Source organism: Sminthopsis crassicaudata, chromosome 1 (genome assembly GCF_048593235.1).
Source record: "Sminthopsis crassicaudata isolate SCR6 chromosome 1, ASM4859323v1, whole genome shotgun sequence".
In the NCBI taxonomy this organism is placed as follows: Eukaryota; Metazoa; Chordata; class Mammalia; order Dasyuromorphia; family Dasyuridae; genus Sminthopsis; species Sminthopsis crassicaudata.
The window spans coordinates 298337570-298356288 of NC_133617.1; the positions used below are offsets into that span (position 1 = coordinate 298337570).

An 18719-nucleotide genomic window follows, 5' to 3' on the forward strand; every position below is an offset into this window, starting at 1 on the left:
ATGAAATGGCATTAATTAAATAAATTTAAAAACTAAATATTCCATGTGTTCCTAATGGAACAAATTAAAATTCAACAAATGTTTGTTACATATCAGTTTCCTACAGGATATTTGTTCCCAGTAGTTTGAATAAATTTCTTTAGAAAAGATGCCAGTTTTTTTTTTCCTTGAAAATAAGTAAGTTCACTGTAATTAATAACCAATTCATTGGAATAAAGCTCTCACTACTCTCCCTCTCAATGATTGGGATAATCTGTGGTTGTATAGTATGGGACAAGTTTTTTCATCTTTAAAATTTGACAGAAGACTTTAGAACTGAGCCAGCGAGGAGGAAAAAAAAAATTGATTTTGAGTTCTGAAATCAGTTAAAGGCAATCCAATACTCACTATACTCAGTGGAATTAATGCAATTCTGTTTTCAAAAATGACTTCATAATAAGAAGTAGATTCTTTTCACTCATGCAAAGAGGAGGGCAGATAGCTTCAAATGTTAATACTTCATTTTGTGAAGGGTATGGTAAATTCATTTGTGGAGTTAAAGAGAAAAAAATTTGATTGGGAAAACCAAAGCATATGTTTAGAAAACCAAAATTTCCAGTGATTTACCCCCTCAAAAAAAACTGTTTCATAAAGTTTATTGTCCTTAACTAAGAATGTACTGAACTATCCTCCATAGTGGCTTTTCCAGACTTACTTTTAAAGAATTATTCTTTATCCAAAAGTTGCTTCAGCAAAATTTAATAGATTAAAGAATTGGTTGGAAACATGTTTTTAAATTTTAATCAATTCAGGGATGCCAAATGAACCTTGAATTTTAGTTTTCTTGACAAGGATCTGAGAGCAAATAAATATTTTGACCTTTCAAATCATGAACTTTTTAACAGTAAAAAACAAATCTTGATAACCATTAGGTAATAGTTCAGAACCACAGTATGAACCAAAGGATCTAACTGCATATTTGCCTAATAGAATTTTCAGATACATGTCTCTTCTTTGTAGCCCAGAAAAACATTAAAATAGGTGGGAATTTCTTTAAGAAAGAAAGCAGGGCTCTTTGTCAAGAATAAATACAAGGAACAATATTTTAATGAATTTTTAACAAGACCCATAACAAAAATAAACTATTCTTCTTTTTTTTTTTAAAAAAAAAGGGGGGGGCTAACATTTCTAAAAATCAACTGAAATTCTATTTCTCTCATTAACTAATGTCACTGAGTAATACTCTACCTATTCTGAATTAACGTTATTTGGAGCCCTAAGGAGAATCCAAATTATACTCTCATGGAGAGGGAGATTAGTCAGGGAGCCAAAGTAGGTCCACTAATCCAAGGATTGAAGCAGCAGATAAAATGGGTCAAAATTAGCAAATGGAACTCGCTTGCACTGAAATAAATGTTATGATATAAAATAATTTGAGCAATTATAGGTTCATGATCATCCATAGACATGACCTTATTTCTTCTGATGACTTAACCAGTCTTTCAAACATTTTAGGATAGTACAATGGAGAAAATGAGCAAGTAAATTATAATAAAAGCTAGCATTTTAAAATCTCATTAATATTTCCAAAGGCTTTTATAAATATTAATTTATTTTATTCTTACTGTGGAGTTAGGTGCTATTACTATTACCTCCATTTTTACAGATAAAGAAACTGGGACAGAAAGAGGTTGAAGGAATTGCTGAGAGTCACACAGCTAATTTCTGAGGCTGAATTTGAACTCTGTTTTAGAGCACTAGACTTGGAAATGAGAGGAATCATTTTCATGACTTCAAATCTGGCCTCAGATACATAATAGCTATATGGCCCTAGACAAGTCACTTAATTAGTTTGCCTTAGTTCCTCACCTGTAAAATGAGCTAAGGAAGGAAATCTTTGTCAAGAAAACCCCCAAAAGCTAAAGAAATATTGGACATGACTGAAATGACCCAACAACAACAATTTCCTGAATCTAGGGTCAGCATTTTAGCAACTGTTGCCACCAAGTTGCTTCAGGTTATCTCACCAGACAAAATTATCAGTGATGGAGGATAAAGTGACAAATTCTACTCTGAAGTTTTGACCTCTAGGTTTCCTTCTCTTTTGAATAAGGCTAAAGAGAGAGAAGTACTAAAGGTGTTTCTTCTTAAAAATATATTATATGTAACATGCCTATATATGTAGATGTAGATGTAATTTTTTTTGCATTATGAACACATGTATTTTGTATATAGAACTGACACCAGATCATATTAGAGCTGGGTGGTAAAGTCATTGACAAATAGTTATTTTGGTTATTGTTTTCTCTCTAAACCTATGATTTCATTTCAGCTGACAGATGAGGATAGCTTGTTTAAATATTCAATTCTTTATTAGTATTAAAATACTTCTTGAATACTTATCCTTTTGTGCTATTAGAGAAAAATAAATATCTTTGCTTATGAAATGAAAGTTTACCACATTTTAAATAGGATAAATTTTGTAAGGTGAATTTACATGTCTAAGTTATTAATTCTTTCATAGGTACCTTCCTACAAGATAACTACAAAATTTGACTCCAGAATTGTCCAAAAAATAGTTGACATACAGAATTTTTTGGAATTAGTTTCCTTGGCCTCCCCATACCCCTTTTTGCATGTCTCCATAGTACCCTTCTTTTAACAAGCCTCAAAGACTGGCCTTTGGGATATTTATTTTAGTTTTGATTGAACCTAGGGCACCAATTATTTTCTTTAGGAGTAGGTTGACCTGGCCAACGTGGGAAAAGAATAAAAAAGAAAATAAAAATGATAGGAAAGAAATAAACATACCAAGGACAGGTACAATTTATAAATCAAATACTACTAAAAAATAAAGTCAATATAAACTTTTCATTCAAAATATTAAATGAACAGAGATTAAGCATTTTTTTCTGTTCTGTCAGAGGATATTTTGTAGCAGGATGGTGTATGTAGGAATGCATTCTCCATTTTTGAGCATATGAAAAAATGTAGTTATTATATTTTATTTAAAGTATACTAAAAGGGGTAGTTAAGTTAGTACAGTGGATAGAGCACCAGCCCTGAAGATAGGAGGACCTGAGTTCAAAGCTGGTCTCAGACACTTTACACTTCCTATGTGTGTGACTCTAGGGCAAGTCACTAGTAACAACCTCAGTTGCCTCAGGAAAAAAAAGTATATTAAATATACCAAGAGATATTTTCAGTCCAAGTAAGCACCTATTATGTATAATATATATATATGTATATATGTATATATATATATATATATGTGTGTGTGTGTGTGTGTGTATAATGAAAATTCAAGGAATAATAATAGAATGAAAATCCTCCTTAGTTCTGATCTTTTCTATATTTCCTATTAACCTTTTATGTCTACAGTATTCAAATAGATACAATTTCTATTTGTTTCAAGAATTTCTTGATATATTAAGCTGACCAGCATCTGATTTTATATCTCCTAAATCAACTAGAGTAAAAAAAAAAAAAAGAAAACAGAACAAAACAAAAATACTTTATTAATGTATTATCCTTAGAGGAATTTTGAGGTTAAGTCTGAAACAGAAATTAAATAACCTCTGAATCTTCTTCAAGAAATTTGTAAGAAAGCTTGGGAGGACAAAGGTGAAGAGAGGAAGATTCTTCTCTTTCCTTCCTGACAGAATCCTCCTCCACAATCCTCTCTTCAGAGGGAGAAGCCAAATGAAACAAAGCCAATAGAAAAACCAAATACAAAGTATTCTGAGATATTTCATCTACTTTGAATTAGGAATGAAGTTAAAACTCTCAGAACAACTGAATACTGTTGGTCTCTTGTTCCATTCTATCTCAAACTCTAATCTGGACAAAAGAAACATTTGCATAGTTTTCTTACTTACCTTCATAAAAACATCAACAATTGCAAACCATCGAATTTCTGGGCTGCTTCACAGAAACTGGCATATTTTCAGAATTCCAGTGAATTAAGTGTAACTTAAAAGAAATTTATTTTTAAAATTGTGGCTTATTCTTTACCTCTATATGCAAATAAAAGTTACTTGTAACCAAAGCACATTTTCACTTGGCAGTGCAGAGAAAGATGCCCTTGCATAGACTAAGAGTTCTTAACTTTTTAGAAAATAATTTATATCTATATTTAAACATAATTGATTTCCTTTGTGGGAGTGGGAGCATTTATTTTATGCATTTAAAAACATTATTTTGAGAAGGCTGCCAAAGGGATCTTTGAAACACACAAAAAGTTAAGAATGCCTGATCTAGAAAGAAGAAACTGAAGTGAGAGCAATCATGTTGAAAATTTAGCCAGGAGGCAGAAATGAGCCAGATTCTTACTGTTAGCTAACTGAATTAATATTCTGTGGCAGAATTAAATAGAATGAAAATCCTCAGCTTTGAAAGTGCTTTTCTTTTCATTCCTATGCTGTAGTTACTAAAAAAAATGACATCGTTTCCTCTATCACTCTTGGGGATGAAGAACTCAGTAGGGCTTTTATTCATTCTTGGCACACTGGCTGACTGATTTTTATATCAGTAGCTAAAGTTGTTTTCTCTCTCTTATTCAAAAACCCTTTATATTATCATAAATTGTGAGCTGGAAAAAATAAAAATAGTGGAATTTATATAGCATTTTAGGGTTTGCAAAGAACTTTACAAATATCTCATTTAATCCATACAATGTAAAGTTGATAATTATGCCTATTTCATCAATGAGGAAACTGAGCAGGCAGAAGAGTTTAAATGAGTTCTTTAGGATCACAGCTAGCAAGTATTTGAGATTAGATTTTAATTCAGGTCTTTCTGATTTTAGATTCAATCCTCTCTCCACCATCTCATCTGGCTCCCTCCAAAGTAGGCACTTGGAGTTGATTCAGAGTTGACTGCCATTTTATCAAACAGACAAATATGGCTTCTCATGTAGTTCACATAAGTTATAAACCCTTAATAAGGTTATATAATTTTAATGGGTTTTTCTTTCCTTTTGTCTAGGTTATTCTTTAACTTCTCTATTATATATGACTTTCTTTTTATAACATTGTAAAGTTCATGTTATTGCTCACAACAAAGCAGGGAACTTGGCCAAATTTTGCTTTCAGTTGCCTCCTTTAAGAAATAAAATAGATTCAAATGAAAGACAGATACTGTTAGAAGAAAAGTTAAACTTTATGTCAGGCATGCAGAAAATTATTTAGTTAAATGATTTTAATCATTAATTAAATGATTTTAGGAATGATAAGGAAGCAATCTAAAATTAGGTGATGTAATTCCTCAAAATTCTGAGAAATTCTTAAGTAAGATATTACTATTGGAAAAAAATCATTCAATTTGCCCTACCTTTTTTATTGCTTACTGTTTTTCTAGAATATTCAGAAATATCTGGAGGAAGTACCATATTTTAGAAATCATTCAACTGTATAATTTTTAAAGTATTTTATTTTTACAATACATACAAAAATAGTTTTCAACATTCATCTTTGCAAAATTTTCCAAATTTTTTGTGTTTCAAATTTTTCTCCCTCTCTCCCTTCCTCTCTCCTCCTCAAGGCAGCAAGCAATCCAATATAGGTTAAACATGTGTAATTCTTCTAAACATATTTTCATATTCTTCATGATGCACAAGAAATATCAGCTCAAAAGGGAAAAAAGAGAAAGAAAAAAAAAAGCAAATAACAACAACCAAAAAAATTTTTTTTGAATCACATTCAAATAAGACCAAGAAATAATTCTCTCTCTGGATGTAGATGACATTTCCATTACAAGTCTGTTGGAATTGTCTTGGATCATCTCACTGGTGAAAAGAGCCAAGACCATCATAGATGATCATCACAATCTTGTTCTGTGTACTTCTGCTCACTTCACTTAGCACAATTGAATAATTTTCTATATCTGATAAAAAGTTTTATTTATATTGTTGGAGAAGGGGCCATATCATTGAAATCATGGGTCTTTTCAAAGCATTGATCTATCACCTTACCTTCTTTGAAGGGTAATATAAAGACACTTGCTTTGATTTCTGTAGTTTGAGGGAAATTTCATTTAAAAAAAAATCTCGACTTGAGTTAGGAGATGAGTGGGAGGAGTGAGGGAATTACTTCTCAGAAGCTTCTCACATAATATAGATTATGTCTCTCTTAATGATTTTACCTCTGCTGAATATTTTACTCTATCTATTGTGTACTCAGAATCATGATCATCAGTGGTCCCCCAACAGAAATGAAATTGCCACAGCCTGAAGCTTCCAGTAAGTAGACCACCTTTTAGAACTAGGATGAGAAAGAAACTATCTAGTTACAAGTTAGAAATCCCAATTTCAACTTAGGGCTAAAACATTAAATGGAAATATAATTAAAATGGCTGGAATATGAGAGTAAAATGAAAAGATTTCTGGATAAGCTATTGCTGATTTGTTATTGGCTTATGTTGTTTCAGGTAAGTTGTTTCATCATAGTGTTTTAAACATAATAAGCGATTAATATATGCTTCATCCATTTGTTCATTCATTTGATATTTGAATTCCAATCTTTCTAACTGCAAGTGCAATACTCTACCCCCTCTGCCAACTGGCTTCCACCACTCACCTTACATTTTAACCATAGTGACCTATTTATTTTCTGTTCTCATACACAACTGACCTGATCTCCCATTCCTGCAATGCTCTCTTCTTCACTTCTTGGAATTCCTGGTTTTCTTAAAAGACTCAGCTCAAACATTTCCCTCTGCAGTAGAACTTTCTTAGTTCCTCAGTTGCTAATGTCTTTCTCCCTAAGAATATATCTCTTTTTTTGCTTTCTGAATATACTAGTATATGTACATGCAGTCTTCCTCACTGTCTATGTATCCCAAGCACCTACTTGAGTATTTATCAAATAGTAGATGCTAAATTAATATTGGTTGGTTGATTGATCTGCCTGTTTGAAAAATAGAGAGGAATAAGAAGCATGTTTTGGCTCATTTGCTTGATTATCCTTGTCCTCAAAATTTACAGTGAAGAAATGCCTTATGTTGACAATTTCTTTGGCTGTTGCTGGGTTGGAGGAGATACTAATGGGTTTCAGAGAAGTGTCATGCTTAACCTCTTTGGCTTTAATGTCAATAGGAGACTGTTTCCATTAGCAATGGGGTAGAGTTTGCTCCTGTGCTCAGATTCTAGAAAGATAAAATATATAAACATATACAAAAATATGCAAATCTTCATTTGATTCTTGATATTTTTATAAACTATATTACTTTTTAAAATTTTCATTAATACTTGTATTAAATTTATATTAAATATCTTGTTATATACAATATTTTTAAAGTGACATTTCATTCAAGTAAGTGAAAATCTAGCACCAGAGAATGTTTTTTCTTTGTATTATTTCAAACTAAAATGGAATACTTGTTAACTTTACAAAGATGAATAATATGTATTTCAAGAAAACAAAAGGCAAGTAAATTTGTAGAACCATCATGGCGGTTCCACTATCACTGGTAGTAATAATACTAATAGAACTAACCACTATAAAATGGTAGAACTGTCATTATTAAAAATATTATTTTACCTATCTTGGCTTCTATAACTCTTAACCCATTCCTTTGTAGTTTCAGATACCTGTTCCCAATGCCCAAAGGATCCTCCGTTTCCCTTGTGGAAGGGTAGAGTAATGCTCACCATTTTCTCCCTCATATAAACAGTTCAGACTTGTCACATCCTTCTGTTTTCTTCTTCTATTGACAGAGCTGTGATTGATGTGACTGATAGTGTTGGATACAAATTCTCTCTTATGTTTATTTTATGCTTCTACCTGTGGTTTTTATAATGCTTTCTGTTTTACTGTGTACCAATATTTTATAATGAAAAATGTTAAGGACCATACCTAGGTGAAGGGGCAGGTCAACTCTCCTAAAGTCTCCACAGCTGTGAATCATAAAATCGGAAAGAGTTGCAAAGCAGCCTTTACTGACACAGATGTTGCTTGTGGATTGGGAATGAAATAAATTGGAGGCAGAGGGAAGAGGAGAGAGGTCAGATAACACAACTGCTTCTTAGTCTCCTTATATTATCATCATCTTCTCACATGAAGAGATGCATCCTACAGGTCTGAGTTAGATCTCCAGCAGCCACTGGCAGGTGGTTCCCGTATCACAACAAAAAAATTGTTGAATTTTTTGCATAAATCAGGAAAAATGGAAAAGAAATTAAATGTTAAAAAAAAAACCACACCTACCCACAAAATTCAAGTGATTTTTAAGGTATTCTGTTTTCCCTATAGTGATTATAATAGATAATAAAGAAATCTTAACTAAAGAAAAACCCCAACTTAACCTTTGCCCCTTTTACATTTTATGACATAACTTTTACTACCCTCTACAATTCTGTTGTTTTTCATTCACTTTTCAGTTGTACCCAATTTTTCATGCCTTCATTAGAGGTTTTCCTGGGCAAAAATACCGGATTGGTTTGTCATTTCTTTCTTCAGCTCATATGACAGATGAGAAAACCAAGGGAAACAAGGTGAAATTATTTGTTCAGGGTCAGCTAGTAAGTGTCTAATGCCAGATTTGAACTTGGATCTTCCTGACTCCAGGTCTGGTTCATAATCTACTGTGCTATCTAGCTTCCCTACAGTTATTTAGTATATCTAAATTACAAGATAATTTTTACTTTAAAACATTCATTAATAATAACTAATATATACCACTTCAAGATTTACAAGGCACTTTACATAAGTGATCTCATTTGATTCTTACAAGAACCCTGTGGCTATTATTACACCCATTTAACAGATGAAGAATTGGACTCTCAGACAGGTCAATGGACTTTCCCTTAAAGTCTTTTTTGGGGGTAGAGAGGTGTTAGACTCCAAATTCATCTTTTATTGCACCATGGAACAGAAGAGGATAGGCAGAAGGCCCTACTGGAGTAATTTATACTCTAGTGGGTAAAAGGTATCCCCCCAAAGTGTTGGTTTGTCCCTACATCACTGGAGATAGAGAATTCAGAAATAAGTTGATATTGCTGGTAGCAAAGATGCCACAAGTCATCAAAGCCTCCAACCAAGAGTAACTCCAGAGCAGGAGATCTAGAGACAGATCAAAAATCAAATCTTTCTCTGACTCTTATTGGCAAATGTCCCTGAACAAGTCATGTAATGTCTCACAAGCTTAGTTTCCTTATCTGTAAAATGAGGGGGTAAATTAAATGACTTCTAAGGTCACTCCCAACTTTATATCTATAATCTTATATTGTGATCTTTAAGGTTCTTTAAGTGCCAATATTTTATATATACATTTTAAAGTGCAATGTAAAAATTGAAAGTTCATTAAGTCAATCTGATTGTTAGGATATGGAAAGAAATAGTCATTCTAGCTATTATTCCCATTATTGTCATCATCCTCATCATTTTCATCAAAAAGCCCATCAGGGAACTTGCATTCTGTTTAATAGAGAGATACAACACATAAAGAGGAGTGATGGCTCAGGAAAGGAATAAACTCAGTTTTACACAGGACCTTTAAGTTTAAAAAGCACATTCCTCAAAACAACCTCAGGTAGTTTATGCATTATTATTTCCATTTTGTAGATGATACTTCATTCATCTGATTTGACTATCTTAATAACAGAGCTAGCATCCAAATCAAAGCACTAGTAAATACCTTTTCATTGAATAGGCTAGTGTTACACCTGTCAGATTGGCTAAGATGACAGAAAAAGATAATGTTGGAGGGGATGTGGGAAAACTGGGACATTGTTGGTGGAGTTGTGAATAGATCCAACCATTCTGGAGAGCAATTTGTAATTATGCCCCAAAAGTTATCAAACTGTGCATACCCTTTGAATCAGCAATGTTACTATTGGGCTTATATCCCAAAGAGATATTAAAGAAGGGAAAGGGACCTGTATGTGCAAAAAATGTTTGTGGCAGCCTTTTTCGTAGTGGCTAGAAACTGGAAATTAAAGGGATGCCCACCAATTGGAGAATGATTGACTAAATTGTAGTATATGAATGTTATGGAATATTATTGTTCTGTAAGAAATGACCAGCAGGATGAATACAGAAAGGCTTGGAAAGATTTACATGAACTGATGCTATGAGAAATGAGCAGAACCAGGAGATCATTATACACTTCAACAACAATACTGTATGAGGATCAATTCTGATGGACGTGGCCCTCTTCGGCAATGAGAAAATCCAACTCTGTTCCAATTGATCAGAAATGAACAGAACCAGCTATATCCAGTGAAAGAAGATTGGGAAATGAGTGTGGACCACAACATAGCATTTACACTCTTTCTGCTATTGTTTACTTGCTTTTTTTCTTCCCAGGTTATTTTTACCTTCTTTTTAAATCTAATTTTTCTTGTGCAACAAGATAACTGTATAAATATATATACATATATTGTATTTAACACATACTTTAACATATTTAACATGTATGGGACTGCCATCTAAGGGGAGAGGGTGGAGAGAAGGAGGGGAGAAGTTGGAACAGAAGTTTTTGCAAGGGTCAATGTTGAAAAATACATATAATTTAAAAAGCTATAATTTAAAAAAATAGGCTAGTGTTACCGAACTATATCATGGCAGCTAGATACATGGCAATATAAGATCAAGACATTTATCAGGAAGACCCTATGCATGTGAATGAACTTCTTATAGAGACTTATGAGAATGAATGGATGGATTGTAACCTACACAGTTGAAATATTAGACAAACAGTTCCATTGAAGAAGCAAGCATCCAAGTTTTATAAAATTGATTTGAACAACCTTTACCTGCCTCATTTCTTCATATATAAAAAGGGGACAATAATTACATGTTTCTTCCAGGATTGTTATGAGGATTAAATGTAATAATATTTGTAAAGTATTTTATAAATGCTAACTATCATCATCATCATCCATTATCCCATTCTGTGCTTCTCCTTTAATGTTTATACATTTTTCAAGTAGAAAAACTTCCAACTAACCAAATAAACTTTTATAATAACTCATTGCCCTGATTGTGTTACATAAACAGTTTCTATTGGAGATATTGATAAGTTGTTTAGGATTTTGTCATTTTTAAGAAGCTAAATCATAAGCAAATATTAGCTAGAATTACTAGTTGGGAAGACTTTATTATTATCATTATCATTCTTTATACTTGAAGTTGGGAGCCATTTATCTAAGAGTCTCTCCTACAGAATGACTGACTGCTCTTGGAAAATTATTTATGCCTGTTTTTGTCTTGGATTAGTTATCTTTAAAGTGAGGGAAATACATTTTGTAACTTTTCTCAGATAATTGTTGAGGCTTAATGAGACCACAGAACCTTTCACGAGCAAATGCACAGTGTTCAGCAGAATCTTTTGTCCATAAATTTTTTTAAAAACTTTTTATTTTGCCTCCAGGGAAGTGATGCTGATGTTAGAAAGTAAATTAAGCAAAATGATGGTATGTGTACTGAGATTCAAATAATTGCCTAATAGATCCCAGGATGAAACTAAGTCTCAAATGGACAGGCAAGCTTTCTTTAGCAAGGGAGGTGAAGGTTACTTATGACCAAACCCAAACCCTAGGTTTCCCCCCTCAGTTTCCTGTTGTCTTTCTAAACTAATTGATTCTTAGGTCATCTTGACCTACTCGAGAAATCATTTTAATTGCCTCCCCGGATCTGTCTTATAAGGTCTCAGATTCATCTTTTAAAATTAAAGTCTGAAAAGAATTTACAAGTTGATATAGTCTTTCTTAAAACATTGAATGTTTCTTCTTCACATGCCTTATAAATTGAGCATAGAACCAATTATATTGTTAGTCCTTAAAAACTCTTGCAAGATTGATTGGTTAACTAAGTGACTTTAGATGCTTGGGTTTTTTTTTTTGTTTGTTTGTTTTGTTTCATTTTTGTTTTTTTACTATCTTGAGTATATTCCTGAGCTAGAAAAGATGTTGGCATTTTCTTTTTTGATCTGTGAAACACTTTGCTCCAGTGGGCCAGGTACCAAAACATGGTAGGATGCATTTCCTTTTGGGTCAAATCCACTATCTGTAGTCAATGATTAAATCAAAGGATGTACAGTATCTGATTTTTTTTTTATTATAGTTAACTTACCACTAAATATTATTTTTAGTAATGGAAAAATCCATTTCTGTACAAAGGAGATTGTCATTTTAATTCCCTCTTGAGTGATCCTTATCCTATAAGGCTTACAAATGAACTATATCTAGTACAGTATTTGAAGCAACTATCTGTAGAATGACTCATTGTTTAAGTACAGGTTCATAGGAAAAGCAAAGTTTCCAAGCTCTGTTTTAAAGACATTGAGGTGGCATGGATGACCCATGTGCCAGTTGCTTTTAAAAAGTCTCTGAAAATTCTTCACAACTATCAGGAATTTTTATTTGTGTGATCCCATTTCTTTGAATCATATGCAGGTACAATTAAATGAAGAGTTATTAAGAATAAAGATTCCATCTCCAACTGATAACATTTTAACTGTTTATTATATTTAGAACTCTCTCTCCAGATAAAGACCATCTACTCCAGGCCCCTCATCTTCCATTTGAGGAAACTAAAGCCCAAATATATTAAGTAATTTATCCAAGGGTATAGATTTTTTTAAAAATCACAGTTAGAACTCAAACTCAGGTCCTCTAATTACAAATACAGCATCCTTGCACCCACATCTTCCACCTTGAGACATACTGCAGCTGCAGATTCCATTTGGAGCTCAGAAGAGAGACTGGCAATGGAAATATAAATTTAGGAGCCATCTGTATAAGGGTCATAACTGAAGCGATTGGAGATTAAATGAGGTTATCAAGGAAGAATTTGCAAAAAGAGAATAGAGGACTAAGAAAAGAATGTTGAGTACTTTACAAATCAAGAACAGGGTGAGGAGCTAGCAGATTAGAAAGAAAAAAGTAGTTAAAGTTTATACGGAAACCAGGAGAATGAAGTGTCTCTGAAACCAGGGGAGGAAACATTATTTGGAAGCACGAGTGATTAGCAGTATCAAGTTGTATAAGGGGGTCAAGGTAGAAGATAACTGGGGAAAACAAAAGGTCATTGGACTTGGCAACAAGGAAACCATTGGTGACTTTTGAAAAAGTAATTTCGGTAAAATAGCAAGGCTAAAATTCAGATTGCAAAGAAGGCTTTTAGGGAAATCAGAAAGCCTGGGAAAAGAGGTGGGAGAAGTCTCAGCATTGTGAGGAGCAGAAAAATGGACAATTTCAGAATCTTTTCTCTTCTCCAGGCTATATATACCTATTTTCTTCAAACAACCCTCATATGGCATGATGCTAAAACTGAAGCAAGAAAAGGAAAAGATAGAGAAGGAGGGGCAGAGAAAGAGGGAAAAAGAGAGACAGAGACAGAGATAGACAAAAACAGAGACAGAGAGATAGAGAGAGAGGAGAAAGATTTGCCAAAGCAAATTGTCACTAGCATGGAAAGGTAGTATTATATGGGATAAATGTCCTGGAATCTCTACTCTTTCTTGAGGAATAAATATTCCTTTTTTATGGTGACAGGAGGAAACAAGCACAAATGAGTGATGATGTTGAACAGTTTTGAAGACTAGAAGACAAAGGTGAAGGAGTTTCCATTCAAAGGTCTCCATTTCAGTGAAACAGAAGACTAGATCATCTATGATAACCATGAAAGTGTAAAGATAATGTTGGGCAGTTGAGGAGAGAAGAAAAGAAGTGGAATAGTAACTGAGTAATGAGATAAGGAATCAATAAAAGCAGGAATGGAGGATTTTCTGAGCAAAATCAAAGCTGCGGTCACACACCATTAAGATGTGGCCTAGCTTTAGATTTATTTTTAATGAGAAGGAAAGAAGACAGCACAAATAGTTAAGGAAGCAATTATGTATACAGTGGTTCAAGGTATTTTCAAGATAGCACTACAATACTCACAGTGTAGAAAGTCCCTTCCCTAACATAGAATAGCAACTACTCTGTAATGGATAGTTTTAAAGAATTGTATGGGACCTTGAAAGTTTAAGTTATTTGCCCAGTTTCACATGAAATAAAATTGAGGTCTTCTGTTCACTATATAGGGATCATACTCTATATCCTAGTCATAGATCCCCAAATTTCTGCATTGCTGTAGTCAATATTGTACTTAAGGAACAGGATGTGGAGCTGTATATACTATTCTTCCTTGCCCTCCATTTCCATTCCAACTTTTTTCCCTGCAGAGCAGTGCCACATACAAGCTAAGTAATTAGAATTGGGACTATAAATATAGATGGTTTAATGAAAAACAATATAATGTGTAAATAAAGTATTTTGTGGAACTTTGAAGATCTCTGATCTTATGATAACTTTCCATTTTTGTTTATGAATTAGTAATGGCTTTCAGTAAGGAAGACTACTCATATAAATATCTAAATAGATTCTTGGCTCCCTTCCTCCTTTCTTGATCCACTGGAGGGACAAATATAATTTGTTACTTTCCAAATTTGGTTACTTAAAAAAACCCTTATAACTTGGTTTTATTACAGATCTAGTTGTTAGTTTTACAGAGATGTGTGAAGAATACTTAGATTTATAACTTGAAAAATTCCTATATGATTTAGTTCAATTGAAACTCTAGGCAAATGGTAAGAAGGCATAACTGAATTTATGGCTAGTCTCATCTACATTTCCAATTTGGTGCATTTTTATAAACCTATATCATTGGATCTTGAAGTGGAATTCTAACAAACATATTATGTATTGACTGATTTTTCTACTTCTAACCCCTTCCTGGACTTGTTTGTTAACTGATAAAATTTCAGATAACTAAGCAACATCCTGAAGAATATAAACACCAACAATAATAGCTGGTATTTATATAGCACTTTTAGGTATACCTTTGATCCTTACAACTCTGTGAGTTGTTCTATTATTACAACTATTCCAGAGGAGAGGAAACTGTGTGCTTGAGTTTCTTAGAAGTCCTGTGATGTACATACCAAATTGTTATAATCTCTGTTTTCCAGAAGATAAAACTGAGGCACAGAGTGGTTAAATGAATAAAATGAAGAATCTAAACCCAAGTTTTAGCTTCTCTGCCTTAGTCATGTTTTTGTTTTTGTTTTTGTTTGTTTTTATTATTTTTTAATTACATTACTCTGTCTTGTCTGGACTGGTTTACTAAGAAATAAAGCCGGTTACTAAGAAATAAAGCCAGGATAGCAGCTGTCTCTTCAGCAGTTATTCTAAGTCAAGACCCAGAGAATCCAATATCTCCTGAAGGGCCTCAGAAGATAGGGAGGACCTGTAGGTTGTAGACAGCTCAGAATAGTAAAACAAGCCTCTCAGGGAGACTGACTGGAATAGGTGTGGCGACTATGGGGCTGTGATTTGATCTGGGAGGATGGATTCCCAGTGATGTGATTTAGCCAGGAGTTGTTACAATATGATCTTTTGTTGTTCTCCCAGCCTCTGTGGGAGTTCTCTGAGCACCTCCTGCAGAGAAAGATTGCTAGGGATTTAACTGAGCTGCTCCTCAGGCTGGCACCAGCTGTTGTAGTTCTTTCCTTCTCTTTTTATTGAACTTGTGTCTGTAGGCTCCTTGTCCCCTCCTTCTGAGGCTAAGTGTAATGTGTGCAGAGCAAGAGAAGGTTGATGAGGATGAATACAGGGCTTTTTTTGTTAAGGCCTTCTCTCTCCTTCCTAAAGGGAAGCAACAACTTAGTTGCATGGGAACTGAGGGTACCACAAGTGCACTGTGTAATTGACATTTATTATGGAAAGTTTTGTTTAATTGTTTGTTTTGTTTTTTAAAAAAAGATTTCACTTTTAGAGAGCACAGGCTACAAAAAAAAGTCTAAATATTCTTTCTCCTTAAGAATGGAGAATAGGAGTGAGTGTCAAGAAAAACAGATAAATCTTCTGCTAGCAGACAGATACACTAAAGCTGAAGACTGGGAAAGCATGTTATGATGTCTTTTACTGTCTGATAATTAACAGCAATTTTCTGGCACAAAATATATTCTTTTTGAAAGAGGCAAAGCATGACACCCACTCTGTAAAAATCCCAGTGTAATAGAAAGACCAGCTTTAATAGATATGACCTTTCAGTGCCTCTGCACCTGGCATTGCTGTAAAGTAATCCTAGAACACCCATTTTACAAGTTGGATGCAGTTGAGACTGACAGGGCAACTGGTCTGCCCAAAAGCAGTGTATTCATATTCATATTCTAGTATTTTTCTCCTATCCTTTAGTTTGGAAATGTCAGCTCTTTAGCCCTTCTAGGTGTAGAGCCTACTGGGGGAGGACTAAACCCTCTTTGCAAGCTGATTTAAGGCTTTTGCTAAGATTAAGAATAGTGACTAGTTGTCATACCAAGTGTGTTTTTAATATCCATATTCTCAAAAGGATCTTCATTTTTGCCCATGTGAATGAGCTTTCCAGGGAAACAGATGGCATCATTCATGCTGACCTGTTCTGTGAGGCTCTTATATGGAACCTCGAACAAGTTCACCCTACATGGTTCACCCAAAATGCTGCCAGTCTTTTTCAGTTTCTCTTGATATCACAAGAATACCAGTAACACTGCAAGTTTTATCCACAAGATAGCTCTCACTCTAGCTCCTTCCCCAGCCCATTGCTTTTTCAATCACAATTTCTTCAGTGACATCTTTTACTCCTTTATTTTGTTGCAGTCTGCTCATACCACAGTCATGGGCTGGACCTGACTTACTAGTCCCTTGATAGTTTATTCCATATCGGAATAAAGTAATGTAATCACTCATCATTCAACAGTTAACAAAAGAAGCTTTGCTTGGCCATAGCAGAAGAATATAAAACAAGATCGTGCATTCACAACACTGGGTTTGATTCAGCTAAACTAAGCTCCCTAGCCTTTGAATTACACTTCATAGTCAGGCAGCAGAGTATCAGTCTGGAAGTCCTTGTTAGGTGACCAGTGAAAGATGTCAATACCCTGAGCCAATCAAGTCTTGAGGACTGTTACATTACCTTTTAAGGAAAAAAAAACAGCTTGATTTGCATAGATGAGGGTTGGAACATTAGACTATTCCTCCTGCCTCAGCTCCCAGCTTGCTTCTCCATTTCCCTTTGGATGATATTAAGACTACAATATTTGATTATTTGTGGCCAGGCAATAACGTGGATAGAATGTTGCTGTGATATAGTCAAAGCTCAGTTACTAAGTTACTATTTGAAAACACAAACTACCAAGTGTAACTCAGGTAAAATGAATTCAACTTAATCACGCCAACATAATATGAACAAAGGAGTAAGTAAATGGTAGTAAAATAATCTGTTTCTGCCTAGTCTCTGACGGGAGGCTAATTAGGTCCTTTAGAGTCTTAAGAAAACTTTAGCAGGATCTCCTTGCTTCCCTTGTACACTACACTGTCTTAAGAAATTGATGAGCTGGTGTCCAAAAAAGCACTGCTGAAGGGTGATGCTGAGCTTAGGTCTTTTGCATAGATATAAAATAATTCTTGACAGGGACAATTCTAGGGAATTGGAACTCTCATCTGCTCCAGAAAAAGCCTGGGTAGCTTATAGAGAAACTCAGAAATTCTTCCCAGGCTGCCCTGGATCTCTCCCCCCGACTTTATCTGTCATGCCATAGGAAACTCTCTATCATGGAAGCTCATTCTATCACAGTCTACTTGTTACATTGTCTTGTGACCTTTCCCTCTGATTGGCTGTTTTCACTCAGAACCTGCATTTTAAAGAAGAAACCTATGGCAAGCATGTCCTTATTCCTCTGTAAGGCTGTGCTCAGGGAAGACTAGTACTTCTGGTGTGAAGCCCTTTAGAGGATTGCTTTCCACCTTCAGTGCCCACCTGATCCACCTAACACTTACCTATGGTTCCAAGAAGCTATAACATGTGGGCAGCTAGATGGTGAAGTGGATAAAGCATTAGCCCTTAAGCCAGGAGGACCTGAGTTCAAATCAGAATTGGATACTTAATAATTACTAGCTGTGTAACCCTAGGCAAGTTGTCCCATTTGGTCTGGGGTGGGACAGAGCTAATAAAAGTAGGCTGAAGTTTCAAAAAACCATATTTAGCTTTGGAATAAGAAAAAATATCCTAACAATAAAACTATATAAATGTAGAAAGGGCTGTAGTAGAAGACGTGGATTCCCTCTCAATTGGGATCTTCCAATCAAAGCTGGATGGTGATTTGTCTAGTTTGATGTAAAAGGGATTCTTATTCAATTATGGATTGGGCTAAGTGTTCTTTAAAATCTTTTCCAATTCAGAGATTTGTTATTCTATGGTTCTGCTTGGGGAGGAAGAAACCAAGAAGGAAAGGAAAAGGATTAGGACTGAACATTAAATGAGTAAAAGGTGTGATGCATGCTCAGGGAACTGAATATATATACTACATTGCCATAGAGTTGGGAGTTCAAAAAATAATATTTTCAGGGAGGTTGGAAAAGGCTGTGAAGGACCTTGAATAGCCAATGAAGACATTTCAACGTCATCTGTATTCAGTAGGTAAACATAAAAGGCTTTGAATAAGGGATTTTTAACATGATGAGGAAATCTTTAGGAAGATAGGATTTTTAGGAAGTTTGTAAAATACGGGATGGAGTGGAATCAATAACATGTTGAACACCATAAAATAGCATCTGATGAAGCAGAGATTTACAATAACAATAAAAATAGCTCACTTTAATATTGGTCTAGATATGATTTCATTAGGATGAAAACTCATGCTAGAAATTCATTCCGCTGATGACTATCTACACTGAATATAGTTGCAGTGCTTTAATGAGCAATGGGGTAACCTCC

At 34.3% G+C, this 18719-nt stretch overlaps 1 pseudogene; it reads right to left on the bottom strand.

Moving 5' to 3' along the window:
• Window positions 1-204: 204 nt before the first annotated feature.
• On the bottom strand, window positions 205-16374 carry LOC141549782 (carbonic anhydrase 1-like; annotated as a pseudogene).
• Between the last annotated feature and the right edge of the window lie 2345 nt (window positions 16375-18719).